Source organism: Peromyscus californicus, unplaced genomic scaffold (assembly GCF_007827085.1).
Source record: "Peromyscus californicus insignis strain IS unplaced genomic scaffold, ASM782708v3 Scaffold_14__1_contigs__length_90479793_seg_2, whole genome shotgun sequence".
Classification (NCBI taxonomy): domain Eukaryota; kingdom Metazoa; phylum Chordata; class Mammalia; order Rodentia; family Cricetidae; genus Peromyscus; species Peromyscus californicus.
The window spans coordinates 35,376,594-35,394,906 of NW_026294436.1; the positions used below are offsets into that span (position 1 = coordinate 35,376,594).

The following is an 18,313-nucleotide window of genomic DNA, read 5'->3' on the forward strand; positions in this document are numbered from 1 at the left end:
CCAACTCACTTCTCTATAAATACTACATTTCCCAGCACCCGCTGAAGGCAACAGTTTCTCCCTTTATTCCAAACTGCCCTGAAAACCCAGGAAAGCACATCCTCATCAGTAAGAAGGGGACTGAAGCCTGTTCCGTGAGTCTTTCCCATAGGAAGAGGAGTGAAAGCAGTGAGGTTTTATCACGCGCGGCTGCCTTCCTCCTCGGCAGCTGCGGATGGATAGCTAGGGAGAGCGCGAGAGGGAGCAGGCAGGGAGAGTAAATGCTTACAGTTGCCAGAGTTCAGTGAGAATCCTCGGGCTTCTTGGTGCCTCTAACTTTCTGTCAGTCAGGATCCCCCTCACGGTTCCGACTTCAAGAAAGTCTTTTCCCACTGGTAGGAGGGGCTAAGAAGTGGGCTGGTCTCACTGACTCTGTTAAGGTGGAATTCAAGCCAGGGCCAGCTCTCCGGGCAGAGCCTAACATCCTACATGTACGTGTTTAGTTTCCAGAATCGGACCTTTAAATCCATAAAACGTGCCTTAAAAATGTGTGACCTAACTGGTCCTAGATAGTGTGTGTGTGCGTGTGTGTGTGTGTGTGTGTGTGTGTGTGTGTGTGTGTGTGTGTGTGTTACTGCTGCTTGCCCTTAAGCAGTCACCACTTCCTCTTTTTTCCAAAAGAGTAAGAGTTAAGTTGAAAAGATAATGACCTACGTTGAGCATTTCTAAAGTCTCTAAAAAGCTAAGTTTAAAACAAACACCACATGTGAAATAGATACAATTTTTCAGTTGAACGATGTTGGACCACTTTAAAAAATCAAACCTGCTCAAGCTTTTCTCCCCAAACTCAAAACCTCTGCATTGTTTAAGAAAGGATACACCTATGTTCAGACTTAGAAACAATAACCAATCAGGCAAAATCCCAAGTTTGCAATACAGTTTGAAGTATCGATAACTCTGAATAACTTTGATGTGAGGAAAGTGCAGGCATGGTGTCTTGACAGTGCAAGCTTGCTGGGAGCTCAAACCTGTAATTCTAGCCCTTGGGAGGCAGAAACAAAAGAGGCTGTGAGTTCAAGGTCAGCCGAAGTTACAAATTGAAGCCATATCTCAAAGCAAGCAAACATCATGAGAATCCATGAAACACCATTATCCTAAGTACCCTGCACAGGAAGCCTGTCACATCTGCCATATCAGCGATGGTCACTATCTTGCCCCTTCTTCCAGAAAACCCCTTCATTCATCTCCTAATTAATATCTTCAATGTTTTTAAGAAGTATTTTTTTCTTTTCTTTTCTGAACTCTCAGTTTGTTTTCTAGTGCTAGGATAAAACGTTGTGACCAAAAGCAACCTGTGGGGAAAGGGTTTATTTGGCATACATGTCCCAGTCCCAGTCCATCCTGAAGTCAGAAACCTGATTTCAAAGCAGGTATCAAGGCAGAATGCATTTTTAATCTCATTTCATAATTTATTTGTTTTTTTTCCAGGAGACAGGGTCTCATGCAGCCTAGGCTGGACTCAAACTGAACCGTCTAGCAAAAGATGACTTTGAACTCCTAATTCTCCTACCTCCACCTCCCTTGGGTCATAGGAACATGCCACCATGCCTAACAATTCATACCATTACAGTTTCTAAATGCTCCTTTTTCAGTCACAAGTAAAGCAAATATAAAAGGCAAATCTGAATCCTTCATTCTACCACAAAATGCAAGTTTATGTGGTATAAATAGAAAGATTCACAAAGTTAAAATAAATATTGCAGTCCACCATAGAAAATATGACTACCGCTAAATCATATTCAAGAACTTTCGACAAACAGTAGGATTAGAAACTAGTTTGCCCTGATTCCTTCTACCTACTTGCAGCAATAATTCCACAAGCTGCTTTCTGCTCTCCAAGATTCCCTTTCTTGCAGCAAATGTCTGTCCAATTTTAGTGACTATGTCACAATGGGCACAGACCCCATTACTCAGCTCAGAGAAGGACTTCCAGGCACTCGTCGAGGTTTTGAAAATATTTATGCTGTTGGAATTTAAATGCACTGACTGACGACAGTGTGCAGTCTAAACCCCATGTCCTCTGTGTTGAGGCAATTCTGAGTAGGAAGAATAATTGCTGAGTAAATTTCCAATGTTTCTCAAGTAGCTGAACCCTGAGAGATGTCAGGAGAGAGTCTTCCTTTAGCACGTTGGCTGTCTAGGGCTAAGATAATAATAGCATTCTTACATGTGTGTTTATAAAGCCACTGCCTACAACCTCAAGAACACTTTACTATTTGCTCTTTCAAATACATGATCGGACCTCCCTCAGCAGCTACTTTGAAAAATCTTTCTTCATCCTTCCAGCACGTGTCATTTTTCTTCTTCCATTAGAAACACAACAAAACAAGTAATTTTATCTTTACCCAAATTACAAAAATAGTCAAATACCGGGACTTTATTTCATTTAATTTATCATATGACTTTAAATTCCACATTTATCCCAAGTTTGTTTTTGTAGGTGAAGTAAAATTGAGATAACTTCCAATAAAAATATTTTTAAAACCGCTTTTTTTAAAAAAAAAAAATTGTGGGGGGGGCTGGAGAGATGGCTCAGAGGTTAAGAGCACTGACTGCTCTTCCAGAGGTCCTGAGTTCAATTCCCAGCAACCACATGGTGGCTCACAACCATCTGTAATGAGATCTGGTGCCCTCTTCTGGCATGTAGGTACATGCGAGCAAGCAGAACACTGTGTATAGATATAAATAAATAAATCTAAAAAAAAAAAAAAAATGTGGGTCACGGGACAATCCTTCACTCTTAGCACTCCCCAGACAGAGGCAGAGACGGGCGAATCTCAGTGAGTTGAAAACCAGTCTGGTCTACATCAGTAATTCCAGCCCATCCAGGTTACATAGTGAGGTCCAGTCTCAGAGAAAGAGAAAACGAGAGAGAGGGGAGGGGATAGGGAAAAAAAGAAAACCTAGGCTGTCCAGAAGGTTCAGTGGGTAAACGTGCTCACCACGCAACTTGATGACCTGAGTTTGATCCTTGGATCCCACACTATAGTGGAAAGAGAGAACTAACTGACTCCTGAAAGTTGTTCTCTTACCTCCACAGATACACATGTACACACACAATTACTATTATTATTACTATGATTGTTATAAATGTAATACAATAAACACAATTTTAATAATAATTAATATAGTTCAAAAATAAGCAAAGAAACATTTACTTAATGAAAGAACCATATTTGCTCCAAATCAGCTAAATGAGGGGCTGGGGAGACGACACACTTGCTAAAGTATTTGCCAAGGCAGTGTGAGGATACTGGTCCTGGTCCCTAGCACCCGCGTTCATGGCAATTCATTTTTCCAAACACAGAAATGGGAAAGTAGAGCTATGTAGATCCCTGGGGCTAGCTGGCCAGCTGATCCAGTGAACTGGTGAACTCCAAGTTCAGTAAGAGATCTTGCCTCAAAGTAATAACAATAATGATGATGGCGATAATAAGATCAAAGGCCCAGAGTAATGACTCAACAGCACTTGCTGTTCTTCCAGAAAACCCATGTTAAATTCCCAGAACCCATTTTGAGCAGCAAACAACTTCCTATATCCCAGCTCTGGGCAAACTGATGTCTTCTTCTGGCCTCCTTGGCTATCCACACATAGGTGACAGAAATAATAGAAATAACTTTTTAAAATATATAATGTGGAAAGTGACCAAGGAAGACAGTGGATATTCATCTTTGGCCTCCAGGCACACATCTGTAACACACCTGAACATATATACACACAAACACTTACATACACATAAACACATATACATATACAATGCTCGTGTGAACACACATGCGCACATGTGCTCACACCCGCACACAAAATAAGCAAAAACCAACTGTTTTGTTCCTTTAGGTGGACCCATTAAGAAAAGCCTTGATGGCACAAGCCACTAAAATATCTCTTAATACACTACTGCACTGGTTAAACTTTATGAATCAACTGGTACGGGGTAAAGGATGCTCAGATGGTTGGGGAAACATTTTTTTCTGAGTGGATCCCTGGGGTATTACTGGCAGAGATTAACCTTTAAATCAATAGACAATCCTACTTAGTCTATGGGGGCAAAGGAATAAAGCAAAGTAGCATTCCAGGAGGTACTGGAGAGAAAGCACACAGAATTGACAAGGTCCATGTTTTCACAGACCTACATCCTGGATGATGAGAGGGCAGAGAACCCTCAGAGACTTCTGAAGCTATTGTGCCCCAGACAAACCTCTCTAAGGAGATGGCACTTTGGCTGAGGTTTGGAAGATGAAACCAAATATGGGAGGAATGTTCCACACAAAAGAACCAGAAAGGACGCACGTTGAAACGTAGATTGGCCCATGAAATTTGAAAGACACACATGAGAGATCCAGTTCTTGGGCCTTGAATAGCAAGCATTAAAAAGGAACAAAGAGAAAAGTGTTATTTATTTGCGGCCCTATTTACCATGCAGAGAAACCACGAGGTACAAAGAAACCCACTGCCAGAGTTTTATTAGGGGAGGGAAAAGAGGGAGCATGCAATAGGCTTATTAGAAATGAATGCTGTGGAAGAAAAGGGGCGGGGAAACGGGTGGAATCTGCTTTTATGGGTCCTCCCCCTCCTCATGTGCATTTGGGCTTACGTAGCGACACCACGCATACCCATAGATTACGCAATCACATGGTGCATGTATTACGTAGGACATAAGGCCCTAGGATGACTAAGCATTCTGCCTCACCGCTGGACAGCACATGTGAGGCCATGTAGCTAGAGAGTGGCTAGAGTTTCCAACAAAAAGAGTGCTAAATTAGAAATCCAGTGGGGACCCTGAAGCTAGAGTTGGAATTTGGGGGTAAATGGAAACAACAAAATGAGAGGTCAAAGGAGTTTCCAGTACACAGCAGAGTTTATGGGGAGAGGAGTTGGAGGCAATTTTAGAAACGTACATTGGAGGTCAGGTTTTTAAAAAGTTTCAACAGACGTCTATTTTCAGACCTGGAATGAGATGCTCTAGATAATCCAAAATGTTCTGCTTAGAATTTGGAAGCTGCTGATTGGCGACATTGGTCTCATTGAGCTTCTGCACAGACTACCGTTGCTAAACTTCTTGACAGCTGATTAGATGGGAATCAGCCAGTGACGTTAAAAAGGGGCACTGTCAAGCAGGCCCCGTGCACTGGGACCTGAACGCAAGGAGGTCCGTCAGGGTGGAGTAGACAGACACGTAGGCAACGTAATACTAGATTGAAATTAACTGCAACTCCATCCTGTGGAAGTCAGTTTATATAAGACCCACATTTTGGACTCAATTTAGACTTAGAGACTTAATGTTTTCTACATACGTGGTGCCTATTTAACACAATATGTATGACGTAAGGTTTTGTTTGTTTTTGGTGTGTTTAAGCAGTGTCCTGTAGTTGAGACTGACCTTGAACCCCCATCCTCCTAGCTCCACTTTGCAAGTCCTGGAATCACAAACATGCACCACACACCCTTCTCAGGACTTAGGATTTTTATCTTCAAAATGCTGTTTGCATTAAAAAACTATGCCCAAACAGGTAAAGAGTTTAATCTTAGTTGGAATCAGTTTTGTCATCTGAAAATTATGGGAAGAAAAAAAAAACTGGGGAGGGAGGCTATCTGGCATGACAAACCATGTTGTTTTTTTAAAAATACCCTCTCTAAGACTATAAGGTACTTACCACCATTACCTTTATAGCGCAAAACAAAACAAGATGCAACAGCCAAAGAAAATTTAAAAGTTGGCACAGAAAAGGTTATTGCTTGAACTTTATGACCATATGTGTGTGTGTGTGTGTGTGTGTGTGTGTGTGTGTGTGTGTGTGTATCAAAAGAGTTTTACATTGCTGTTTAAAACACACATTGAAGAGAATCCAGAAGCAAGGCCATGGTTCATTTTGCAAGAGTAAGATCCTGTCTCAGAGACCTCTCCTGGTCCTTTAGAAGCAGGGCTTGATAGAAGCAGGGCTTGAGAGTTGATGGCACAGTGGATGAGATGGCTTGCTATTGAACCAAGAAGACCTGACTACAGATCCCAGCACCCCGATAACAAACCACGTGTGGTCCCCCATACCCCAGACCTCAGTGCTTTAGAAGACAGAGACAGAAGAATTGCTGCAGTTTCCTAGCTGCCGGCGTAGCTAAAAACAAACAAAAAGGAAACGCACAGGCTCCAGGTTCAGGGAGAGACTATGCTTCAAAGGAATAAGACAGAGGGTGATGGAGGAAGACAATTCTCTAGCATACCCATCCCCTCATTGTAAGAAGTTAATGGATATAATGTTCCAAGATTAAATTATCACCTGGCACAAAAGCCATGAGTGAGACCTAGAGTTCAATCCCTGGTAGCTGGCAGTGAGAATCTATAGGGTTTGTGCTCTTTATGAACAAGGCACGTATCTTACATTCTGTCAGACACTCCACCCCAATATAGGTGCCCAAAGGGGCATGGCTGAACTGGAGAAAGGTAAGGGATCTTCTAGATAGAATTTGGGGACTTGAACTCAGAGCAAGTCCACTCAACAGACCGACTAGAAATGGCTACAGCAAGGGCAGGTTTCAGAGGACACAGCAGCATGCTTCTCTCTGGTTGAGGAATAGCTTGTCCTTGTCATTCAAGAAAGTGACAGGTGGTGATATCTTTGTTTTCCCCACCATTATTTTGTCACTGGAACACTCTCAAGAGTTTTTATTAAGAGCATGACACTTGAGGCAGGAGACCTGGCTCTGTGGCTAAGAGGCCTTCCAGAGGACCTGGGTTCAGTTCCCAGCATCCCCATGGTGGCTCACAACTGCCTGTAGCTCCAGTTCCAGGGGATTCGATACCTCTGCTAGCCTTCATGGGCACGTGCATAATGCATCCACGAGTGCAGACAAACACACACATAAAATAAATCTAAAAAAGAAAATTCAGCACAAATAATATGACCCTCATCAACCTACTGAATACTGATGTAATGAGAAACCGATGAAGTGAACACAGGGTTATTTTGCTGATTCTGTCATCAGAACACATTCCTCTAAACTTCAAAACTCAAGAGCCTCCAGAGCCAAGTCCACAGTTACAGCAGGTACTTTCAAGATGCTGGGGTGCTTCATTACTTCACTGCTACACTGTTAGGCGTGTGGTTTTTATTCTGAGTGGAGGCAGACCCTGACTGGGTCCAGTCCAGAAAGGAGGGCAATCGAGCCACATAAAGTTTCCGGAATTTAAATCTGCCATGTATCCGTGAGGGACCAGGCACACATCAAGAAATTGACAAGTGGTGAATGGGTTAAGTGTTCTCTAGAGTCGTCGTCTCACTGGATGGACCTCAAGGCTGTTCGCAAAGCCTGTCTTGCTTTTGTTGAGGAGCACCATAGATGCTTAGATGGGGACCCAGCAACAAGTGGGTCCTTCTCCAGCATCCTTCTCCAGCTGCCTGAGGAGGCTGTGCCTTGGGGCAGTGAGGGCTGATTGGACTTTAGCAAAGAAGGTTGAAAATCCAATTTAACGATGCGCCAGTGAACCCAATATTTCTATGAACAATCTCATTTTTAAAAAAGAAATTTAGGTCCTTCAAAAGGCACATTCATTGAAAAAGTGGTTAGAAAACTAACCAACTGCTTCCTGCTCTCTTCTCCTGTTACTGGCAAATGACTAGGAAAGCAGTCACTTCCCTAAATCACACCAAGCTCTGTCCTACCTCTTCGTCAACAAAGTAATTCAAGGCACTATGGACATAGCTTAGCACACCACGATTGAAGTGTGTGTGTGTGTGTGTGTGTGTGTGTGTGTGTGTGTGTGTGTGTGTGTGTGTGTTTGCTGTATGACAAAACAAGGCCCTTCAGGACCAAGCTCTTCATAAACCTTGAGTTCCAGTAGCTTCAGCTCAGCATCCTGTATCATCCCTTGTACAATCTCAAAAATCTATCCTGCCACCCAGCGTAGGCTGGCTGGGCCCTCCTACATCTATTATCAATAGACTTTCTAACAGATTTGGCCACAGGTCATTCTGATCTGGGCAATTCCTCCATTGAGGTTCCCTCTTCCCAAATGACTCCAAGTTGTAAGATGTTGACAATAAAAACAAATTAGCACGACTCTCTATTATTTTGTAGTTTGGATACTTTGAATCAACAACTCCTAACAACTCATTGAAGATGGAACATGATGATGAGTCAACACCCCAAAGCCCAGGGACCCCCTCCTCTGCGTGTGACATACAACGTGCTTTCCTCTACTGCTTCCTTCCTGTTGTGCAGCTAAACCACGCTCTCTGATTTCGATTAAACAGTCTTTTTAAAGATAAGGCACTGGGCTTGAAGTCTTATCACATTTAACATAATCTGATATGCTACTGCTTCTCCTTTGTGGTCTTTGAAAGACCTTTTAAGACTACAATGTGCCAGCACTGACTGAAGACAGCAGGGCTCTCCAATCATTTCTGAAAAGCGTATTGTAGTAAAATGACTGAACCTGGGAGGAGCAGAAGGCACATTTTAACAAGAGATTGGAGTGGAGGAAACCACGGCAGAGAGCAGACCAGCCACATCCTACAGGGACGGTGTTAAAACAGGGAAACCAATATAATCGAGTAGAAACAGCCTTAGCATGTACAGACTCTGGGACCCAAAACATGCAGTTTGTACAAACCTGAGGAGGAGGAGGAGGAGGAGGAGGAGGAGGAGGAGGAGGAGCAGGAGGAGGAGGAGGTCAATAATCCTTGTTTATAAATGTATTTTGAATTCATATAATGATCATCTTGGGGTCCATTATCTTGAAATCAAGAGATAAAGAAAGAAATGAGCAGTAAACAGAAGGAAATGGATTTAATTTACAACATCTTACGTATTTAGAGAAGAGAGTGACCCTTGAAGTCACCTTAAGAAAACACTCATGCCTGACATCATAGTACATGCCTTTAGTCCCAGCATCCAGGAAGCGGACACAGGAGGACTTCTGTGAGTTTGAGAACAGCCAGGACTACATAGAGAGACTGTCTCAAAAACAAACACGCAAAAGACCAGAAAAGGAAATATACTTTTTATAAGTGAAGGACTAAAGCATGGGTTGTACAGTGATCTACATACATTCTATTTCAGAATTTTTTATTCTATTTATTTATGTGTGTAGTGGGTTTGGGAGGTGATGACAATGTATGCCAAAGCGTGTGTGTGGAGACCAGTGGAAAATGTGTGGGAGTTGGTTGTCTACTTCCACACGGTGGATTCTGGGACTTGAACTCAGGTCCTCAAGCTTGGCAGCAAGAGTCTTTACCCACTGAGCCATCATACTAGCTCATTCCATTACTTTTAAGTGGACATTAAAACATCTAAAAATTGCAATAAATATTAAACAACATTTTACTTCTTCCTCAAATTAGATGCTGTGATGGTAAAATTAATTATCAGTATGATTTATGATTGGGTTCAGAAACGCCTAAGGCATTAGTGGAATAGACATCTGGTATGTTCAAGAGAATAGTTCCTATGAGGGAAAGGCCATGAGTGTGGGCAGCATTATCCCATAGGTTGTAGTCTCAGACTGAGCAAGAAAGGGAAAATAAGAAAACCACTTGAGTGCTGGCATCTTTCTTTCTCTGCTTCCTTTTTCCTGATGTGATGTAAATAGATGTCACATGTTGTCACCAGCAGGGACACACTGCCACAAGTGCCCCCTCCATGATAGACTCTATCTCCTCAAACTGTAAGCCAAAATAAACCTACCTTCCTTAAGGGGCTTGGTGTGTATTTATTTGCACCAAGGGGTCGGGGAGGAGACAGATGCTATCCCGAATTCCTTAACGTAATTAAGATCATAGGCTCATCATCTTATAAATGACTTTTCTCTTTGCTATCCCATCTCTACTGAGACTGGAGCTTCTCCTGCACAGCATTTCCTAAATCACCTTTTCTCCCTTCTTCTATTTCTAAGGCCATCACTCTACTCCATGACTCCAGTGCTGGGAAGGGATATTATTAGCTGTCCATTGCTATGACAAATACCTGAAGAAACAGCTTTTTAATTGCTCTAATTATCATTTGATTGTTTATAGGTGTTGTGCCTACACATGTGTTGGCACACCACTTGCACGCCTGGTGCCCAAGGAGGCCAGAGGAGAGTGTCAAGTATTGGATCCCCTGGGAGCAAAGTTGCAGCTTGCTGTAAGCAGCCATGGGGTTGCTAAGAATTGAACCTATGTCCTCTGGAAGAGCAAGGCAGCGCTCTTAACATCTGAGCCATCTATCGGTCCAAGAGAAAGAATTTAAAAGAAAGAGGGTTTCATTTTTCAGTCCACGGTCAGTTGGCTCCATTGTCTCTGTGGTCAGGCAGAACTTTACGGTGGAAGGGTGCAGTGAGTGGATCAGAGCTATCACTTATGGTAGCCAGGAAGCAGAGAAAGAGAGAGGGAGGGAGGGAAAGAGAGAGGGAGGGAGGGAGGAAGGGAAGGAGGGAGGGAGGGAGCGAGGGAAAGGAGAGAGAAAGAGAAACAGACAGAGAGACAGGGACAGAGAGAGACAGAGAGGGAGGATGGGATAAGGAATAATAGTGCTGTCCCAATGATGCTGTCAGATTATGAGTCCATTTATTAAGGCGGAACCATCATGCTCTGCTCACCTTTTACTAACACCTTAGCTAGAGACCACGCCTTCAGCACCTACACCTTGTGGAGGGAGCCTTCATTCTAAACCTAACAAGGGTCATATTCAACCCCTAACTGGGAAGTTCGCCTTTACAGAGTGGCAACATTAGTAAGAAAAATCATCTCAATTAAGAAAAACCTATCATACATCTGCAATCTCAACACTTGGGAGGTAGAGGCAGGAGACTGGGAGTTCAAGGCCAGCCTCAGCAACAAGTCTGTGACCACCTTGAGCTATATGAGGCCTTATTTCAAAAGGAGGTAACTGTGAAGCTGTGTAATTCTGAGGTTGAAAGGGCACTCTGTTAAGAATTTGCTGGGTAAGAGCTCCGAAACTCTGTTGAGAGAAGCACACAGCTTAGCTTACAAATAGAATGCTTTCCCAGCATGCACAAGGGACTGGGGTTTGATCCTTATGACAAAGAAAAATTAGGCAAAGCTCAACAAAACATATGCAACAAAGAGAGGAAACAGGCCAAGTGGTGGTGGCGCACACCTTTAATCCCAAAGGCAGGCAGATCTCTGTGAGTTCGAGGCCAGCCTGGTCTACAGAGTGAGTTCCAGGAAAGGCCCAAAGCTATACAGAGAAACCCTGTCTCAAAAAAAAAACAAAACCCCAAAGAGGAAACAGGTAGTCATAGACAGATGAAAACAATTATACTACTATAAAGGCCTAAACCAGAAAGCACGGCCCCACCTAACCCATAGCAAACTCTGTAACTCCGAGTTTGCTCAATTTATGTCTGACTGAGTCCTTACGACTATGACCACACACTGTCTCTTTACCTCACATTCCTAAGCATATGACTTCAAATCTGAACTGGAATGTCATCTCAGAAAGGTCCCATTCTCCCTCCCTTAGCTGCAAATTGAAAAGAACAGTTGACAGCTGAGCTTGGTGGTACACACTTGTACTCTTAACTCTTGGGAGGTAGAGGCAAGAGAGGTCGACCCACCTTAAAAAAACAAGCAAAAAAGTCTCTCCTTTCTCTCTCTCTCTCTCTCTCTTTCCCTCCCTCTCCCACCCCACCCCACCCCTGCCTGTCTGTTGTCTGTTTGTCTGGCTGTCTACATTCACTTTGTTTTCTTCGCTGCAGTTATCTGGTGACTTTCTCATTCGTATGTTTGTGAGTCCTTTCACTAGAGCATAAGCACCGTGTGTTGAGGGTTTTCTTTGTTTTGCTCCACAGTGCACAGGCCATTCATTCTGCGACATGCGTCAGCAACGAATCGGCATGAGATTACCGGAAGAACAGCTATGTGTCTCTATTCTCCCAGCTGACCTCTAACCACAGATCCCTGCTCCCTAGACTCCCAGATTCTGTAGATTTCTGTTTTCACCGGAGTTCTGATTTTCAGATCTCAAGACTTGCCTATTACTTTACAGCTACACATAAGTGATCCATTATTTTCCACACTCAAAGCCTCAACTCAACCTATACTTCAGCTAACATCTAATTGTCATCCTTCAGCCAAGCATACCATTTGCCCTTGTACCTCTGCATGGGTCATTGACTAGAACTGGCTACAGGACTGGAAAGGGTTTCATCACCTCGAGGAAAGTGCCTCAGGTCTTCTTCTCTAATAACCTTCCTGAGTTGGCCCTGAATAATCATGCTCTTGTCGTTTTCTCGCCTGTACCAATCTGTAATTTTTAGACTGTTGATTTTAATTTTATTTTACGGGGCACATGTATTTATTCTCGCAGACTGCATTGTGTATTGTGTGTTGTTTAAACTAGAGATTATCCCTTCTTTCTTATTGCCTATCATAGTACCACGAGTGTGTCTCAGAAGACGAACAGTAAATGCTTTCAAGTGCAATTGCATCCTGACTATGGTAGAGACCCTGTGCAAAAGCCATACAGCTTTCCATGCCAGCCCACTTCAGTCTTCTCCTAACCTGTTATGCACATTCTCATTAGGTCAGAATGTAATGATGCTTGAGCCCGTGTGGGGGCTCATGTCTGATATTCTTATCACTAAGGAGGCCGAGGAAGGAGGGTTGTTGTGAGTTCAAGGGCAGCCTGGGATAAACAGCAAAACTCTCTCCCAAAGAATATAAATAACAGATGTGATCCTATCTGCACTATGGGCTGATTTAACTCAGAATTTTATTGGAATTTTAATAGCATTTCTTATAACTCTACAAGCTGTGGTACTTACTAATCTCATGGTTTCATGGCAGTACCTCATATACTCTTAATCTCTGATTTGAATCAGTACTAGTTTAAATGTAAGGATGACTTCAGTTTTAATTTTTATTAAGTTATTTTGTGTAAGAGGCAAGCTATCTTCCCAGAATTGAGCTGAACTTACTTTCTACTATAGTTTTTATTTTTCTAGTTGATTCATACTAAATTCTCCTCTGCTTTGGCTCATTCTTTCCCTGCATAATTTCAGCCTCATTCTCAAATGAAGAGCTACAAATGGTTTATCTTGGAATCATTGTTAAATTCTTGTGGTCCACAGGATTTCAGTAGTATGACTATTTTCTTCTCTGTGAGACAACTCCTCATTGAAAACAACTTTAGTCTCCTCACTGTCCTGTAATTTTGTTTCTTTAAAAACAAAAAAGTGAAAATTACTGTGGTTTACCACAGGGCTCCTAGTTTTACTTTTAATGAAAATTCATTCATATATTCAACATGACTTATTTAAATCTTTATATATACTGTTTATCCAGGGATATTAAAAAATAAATAATGACCCCCAACATGCCCCTCCAATATCTCATAAAATACTGGGGGTGTAAAAGTACGTTTACACATAAGACTATGAAATAATGGCACTAATGGCAATATTAGTAACAAATACTCTTATATAGGGTGATGGTAAATTTGATGTTGATTTGATTGGGCTAAGGAATGTCATGCTCACTGGGAAACACTTTCTCTGGGTATGTCTGTAAAGGTGTCTCAGGAGGCAGACATCCTCTGGACCAAGAGGTTGAGTGAAGAAGATGATTCCTCACCAGGGTGGTGCTCAGCATAGGAAAATGGCAAGGGAGTATGAATGGAATGAACTGTCTCCTCCGGAACTGGGTCATACCTTCTCCTCCTCTAAGGCATCAGAGTTTCTGGCTCTCAGACCTTTGGCTTGAGGGACCTTTCACCCTGTCAGGAGTTACACTACAGGATACCCTAGTGTTCAAGTCTTTGCTCATAGACTGGATTGCCCCACCAGATTTCCCATTTCTCTAGTTTAGAAATGGCAATTTGTGGAACTTCTGATTTCAACATCACAGAATCAATTCCCGTATTAAATCATTGGGTATCTATCTATCTATCTACCTATCTATCTACCTACTGACCTACCTACGTATCATCTATCCCATTGGTTTTGTTCCTCTGTAGAACTATGTCAGATACATGAAGTTTTTCTGTTCTCATATTTATGCCCACAATGATTCTATAGTATGGATGCATGCAATATTGATACATGAAATTTGTAGATATAAAAATACAACACAATCTAAATTATTTTAGCCATGAATGGAATTTGAAATTGGTTTTCTCATTCCAAGGTTTGTTGTTTACCACATCGTCTGTGGTGGTTTGAAAGAAAATGTCCCCCAAAGGGATTGGCACTACTGGGAACTGTGGCCTTGTGGAGGAAGTGTAGTCTTGGAGGAAGTGTGCCACTGTGGAGGCAGGCTTTGAGGTTTCATATATGCTCAAAATACTGCCCAATGTCTCATACCACTTTCTGTTGCCTGCAAGATATAGGACTCTCAGCTACTTCTCCAGCACCATGTCTGCGTCTACACCACCATGTCCCACCATGATGATAATGGACTGAACCTCTGAACTGTAAGCAAGCCACCTCAATTAAATATTTTCCTTTATAAGAGTTGCCATGGTCATGGTGTCTCTTCATAGCAGTAGAAATTCTAACCGAGATGCCATCTAACAATAGCAAAAATAAGTAATGTAAAAAAGTCATACTGCAGCCGGGCGGTGGTGGCGCACGCCTTTAATCCCAGCACTCGGGAGGCAGAGCCAGGCGGATCTCTGTGAGTTCGAGGCCAGCCTGGTCTCCAAAGCGAGTTCCAGGAAAGGCGCAAAGCTACACAGAGAAACCCTGTCTCGAAAAACCAAAAAAAAAAAAAAAAAAAAAGTCATACTGCAATTTACCCATGCTACCTCAGCCTTAGGACAGCAGGTGAAAGTAAACAGGCCCCTAATGGATGCAGCTGTCCCTGAGTCTAATTCCAGTGATCTGATGCCTTCTGGCTTCTAAGGGCACCAGTCATGCACCTGGTGCACAGACATACATATGCATACGTATGGGCAAAATGCCCATACACATAAAATAATTCAAAAAGTTTAATATAAAAAGATGTTAACTGACAACCTATAATAAAATCTTCACATTTATGGGACTGTGAATAGAGTAAAATCTCCTTAGTTCTCAATATTAACCCCTTCAGTTGACAGAGAATTCAGTCTTTTCTAGAAAAAAAAAATTATATCTTTTTGGTTTAAAATCCTTAAATAACTCTGCTTTTCTACATTTTTAACTGCTGCATAACAAACATTAAAGGGTTTTTTCGAGAATTCAAGAAAGCATATAAGAGATGGGGAGGTTCACATGTCTGTGTTCATTAGAGGAAAATCCAGAGCTGGCTCAAATTACAAATCAGGGATCATTCAGACAGACCTACCCAGACAGGAGTGTCTGAGGGGAGGACCCAATGGCAGACACCACAAAACAAAAGTTTAGTCTGCATGTTGACATTGGCATATGCCAGTCACCATTAGTCAAGAGGCCTAATCAAAAAGTAAATAGTTTCTATAAGACACATATCATCTTATCTAAATGTTTTCTGAACATTTATTGCCCTTATCTTCTGTTTTCTGTATCTCTGAAATTTTCTTAACAAAACCGTCCCAAGTAACTTAGAATACAGAGCTGACAACACAGTGGAATTCCAGGGAAGTACATTAACGGCTTGAATTGTTTTTGAGGAAGCTAACAGTGAGGAACAAGAATGGCCAAGCTCCCAATCCATCTAAACTTTCCTCTATTAATTTTTACTGAGACCAGGAGAGAAGGAACACCAACCACCGCAGTGACTGATGGGAAAGCTGCAGAGACTTGACCTGTATGGAGGTCAATGAGCCAAGTATTTTCCAATAGGTCAGCAGAGGCTGTCCCCTCACCAGCCTTCCTCTCATCCAGTAAGCAATTCTAATAGCAGAATTGTTAAACAGGCAAGTGTTTGAGTGGAACTCATCCACTGCCTCTGAGATGCCTCAGTTTCTTCTATTTAATGCTCTATTTTCATAATTACTTTCCAAACAGTCTGTGGGAAATCAATGTATTGCTATAGAGATCTACTTAAAATTTTACTATGTCTTTTACAAACATGTTTATGTATCATTGCCCAAGATAACCAGTGTCTTAAGGATGATTGACTCAAATTTCTCATGTGCCTCAAAAGAAATAGAAGCAGGGGAAACTCACATAGTAAGCAGAGTGTTCCTGTAGGAACTTTGAGACAACAAGTTGGGATACTGACAAACAGACTAGGTTTTCATCTTTGGAATTTAAATCACGTAGTAAAAGAGGTCCTACGGCACGTTTGCCTAACATGTGGGAAGCTGCCTAAGGCTTACGTGATCATAGAATGTGGTACCAAGATGATCAGATGTCTGAAGACCATAGGGGTGGAGATGAGGTAAGGGATGTGGAACGGAAGGAGAAGAAGAATTTAAAGTACTTGGCAGGACATGTATAAAAGAAAAGCTTTTTAACCTAAAAACTAAAAATGGAGAAAAAAAGGCAATGCTTAAGAAGAATAATAGGGAAAATTCTCGTTTCCTTTTGCATAGTAATGAAAGCCAGAAACTGGTGCTGCTTTGCCTGTGGCCATATACTTTGAATCTACTGCCCCTCCCTAGATGCTTACAATTCACCATTAACACACTGTGTGCTCAAGCAGAAGCAGCTAGACTGCTATTTCCACACTATAGTCTACAGTCTATGCCTTATACATTAGTAGGTAAAAGCAGTTCTGAATCAGTCCTGACCTACTTTGCCTTTGGTCCAGCTTTAAGGATGAAAGCAGTTTTCACAGGTTAGTTATTCTTACTCCTAAAGTCATCCTGGCAATCACTTTCTAGGGATGTGTGAAGGTAATTCATCAATTTTGAGTAGTGATTGTTTTTCCAAAATATTGGAAACGATATCGAACAAAGTTTTGTTCTAACCTAACTTTGTACCCAATTATATATATATATATATATATATATATATATATATATATATATATATATATATATATATATATATATATATATATATATATATATATATATACATACATACACAAAGGTAGCGTAAGTGGTGTGTATGTACTATCTATTCACCATAGATAACACAACCAAGACGGCAAAAGCATGAGGTGCTGAATGGAATTTCACTGATTTCAATGACAATCAGTGTGTTGTAGGTTGACAAAACAGCTCACTTAGCGGTCAGCTGATGTTCACATGCTAGGAACATAGGTATTTCAAAGTATTTGCATTGAATTAAAAATCTCACTCTTGGGCTAGAAAGGCGGCTTAGTGGTGAAAAGCACTGGCCAATCTCCCGGAGGGCCTCGGTTTGATTCCTAGCACTGGCATGCAGCTCACAACTATCTGCTATGCCAGTTCCAGGGAATCCAGTGCCCTCTTCTGGCCTCTATGGCCACCAGGTATGCCCATGGTAGGTACACAGACATACAGGCAAGCAGAACACCCATACACGTAAAACTTCTAAAAATATCTTTAAATATCACTCTTATCCCAGCACTTCAGCTGTGGAGACAAGAGTTCAAGGTTACCCTTAGCTATATATTGAGTTCAAGTCCAGCCTCCACTACATAAAATCCTGTCTCAAAACAACAAATACTAAAACAAGCAAGCAAATAAATAAATGAATGAATCACAGTTAAATGTGTTCAATGTAAACACAAGGATTTAAAAATATTAAGTGAAATTGTGTGTGAAAAACCTTGTATGCCCTTGAGATGATGACTGTGTTAATAACCCTGCCCTGCCTTGGAAAAGAAGTTTCGAGAACATTTACATGTACAGCATAGCTCATTAGGTTTCTGAATACCCCGCCTAGTTCTTTCAGGGTTTCTGGGTAGTTAAAGAGTAACACCTAGACTGTTTCTCTTTCCCCAAGGAAACTGCTTATACCTTAATATCCTGTTTGGGGATCCCAGACTTCCACAAACACAACTATGACACCTCACTCAGGATAATTGTCCACGGCAACTCCCTTGTTCTGAATGTGGTCTCCAAAGTGCTTTCATCAAGGCTTGAGTTGATAGGGTAATTTGAAGAAAAGGGAGGAGCCTTGGTGTTTAGTTTTCAGAATATTTGATGATGTACCGGTGAGTTCTGAGACTCTCCTTCATGCCATGGGTTCAATGGTGCTGTATCAGAGAACCACACATGAGCCCATTGTGTTTCTCTAGAAAGTAATGTCAGTCAACCAGAAGTCAGACTGGCTGTCTTTGAAGGTCTCTGACCCCTCCTTCATTACCATGTCCCACCTTTAAAGCAATCTTTCATCGTTCTTGTTTCCTAGTCTCAGCATGACATAAAGAAAAAAAGAAGTCTGCAAATAGACACACTTGGAGTATTACATTCCTTTAGTTATTGTTCAGCTGTGAGGAG

At 41.8% G+C, this 18,313-nt stretch overlaps 1 protein-coding gene across 2 annotated transcripts in view; it reads right to left on the reverse strand.

The window, feature by feature from the left end:
- Pla2g4a (phospholipase A2 group IVA) overlaps positions 1-18,313 on the reverse strand; it is a 272,464-nt gene that overhangs the window by 141,902 nt on the left and 112,249 nt on the right. The window contains exon 1 of one of the 2 annotated variants that reach the window (XM_052737130.1): positions 269-365. The exons of the other annotated variant lie outside the window; for it this stretch is intronic. The gene's annotated coding sequence lies outside the window, so the exon portion shown is untranslated. Of the gene's footprint in view, positions 1-268; positions 366-18,313 lie in introns of those variants that run through there. 2 annotated transcript variants of the gene reach the window in all.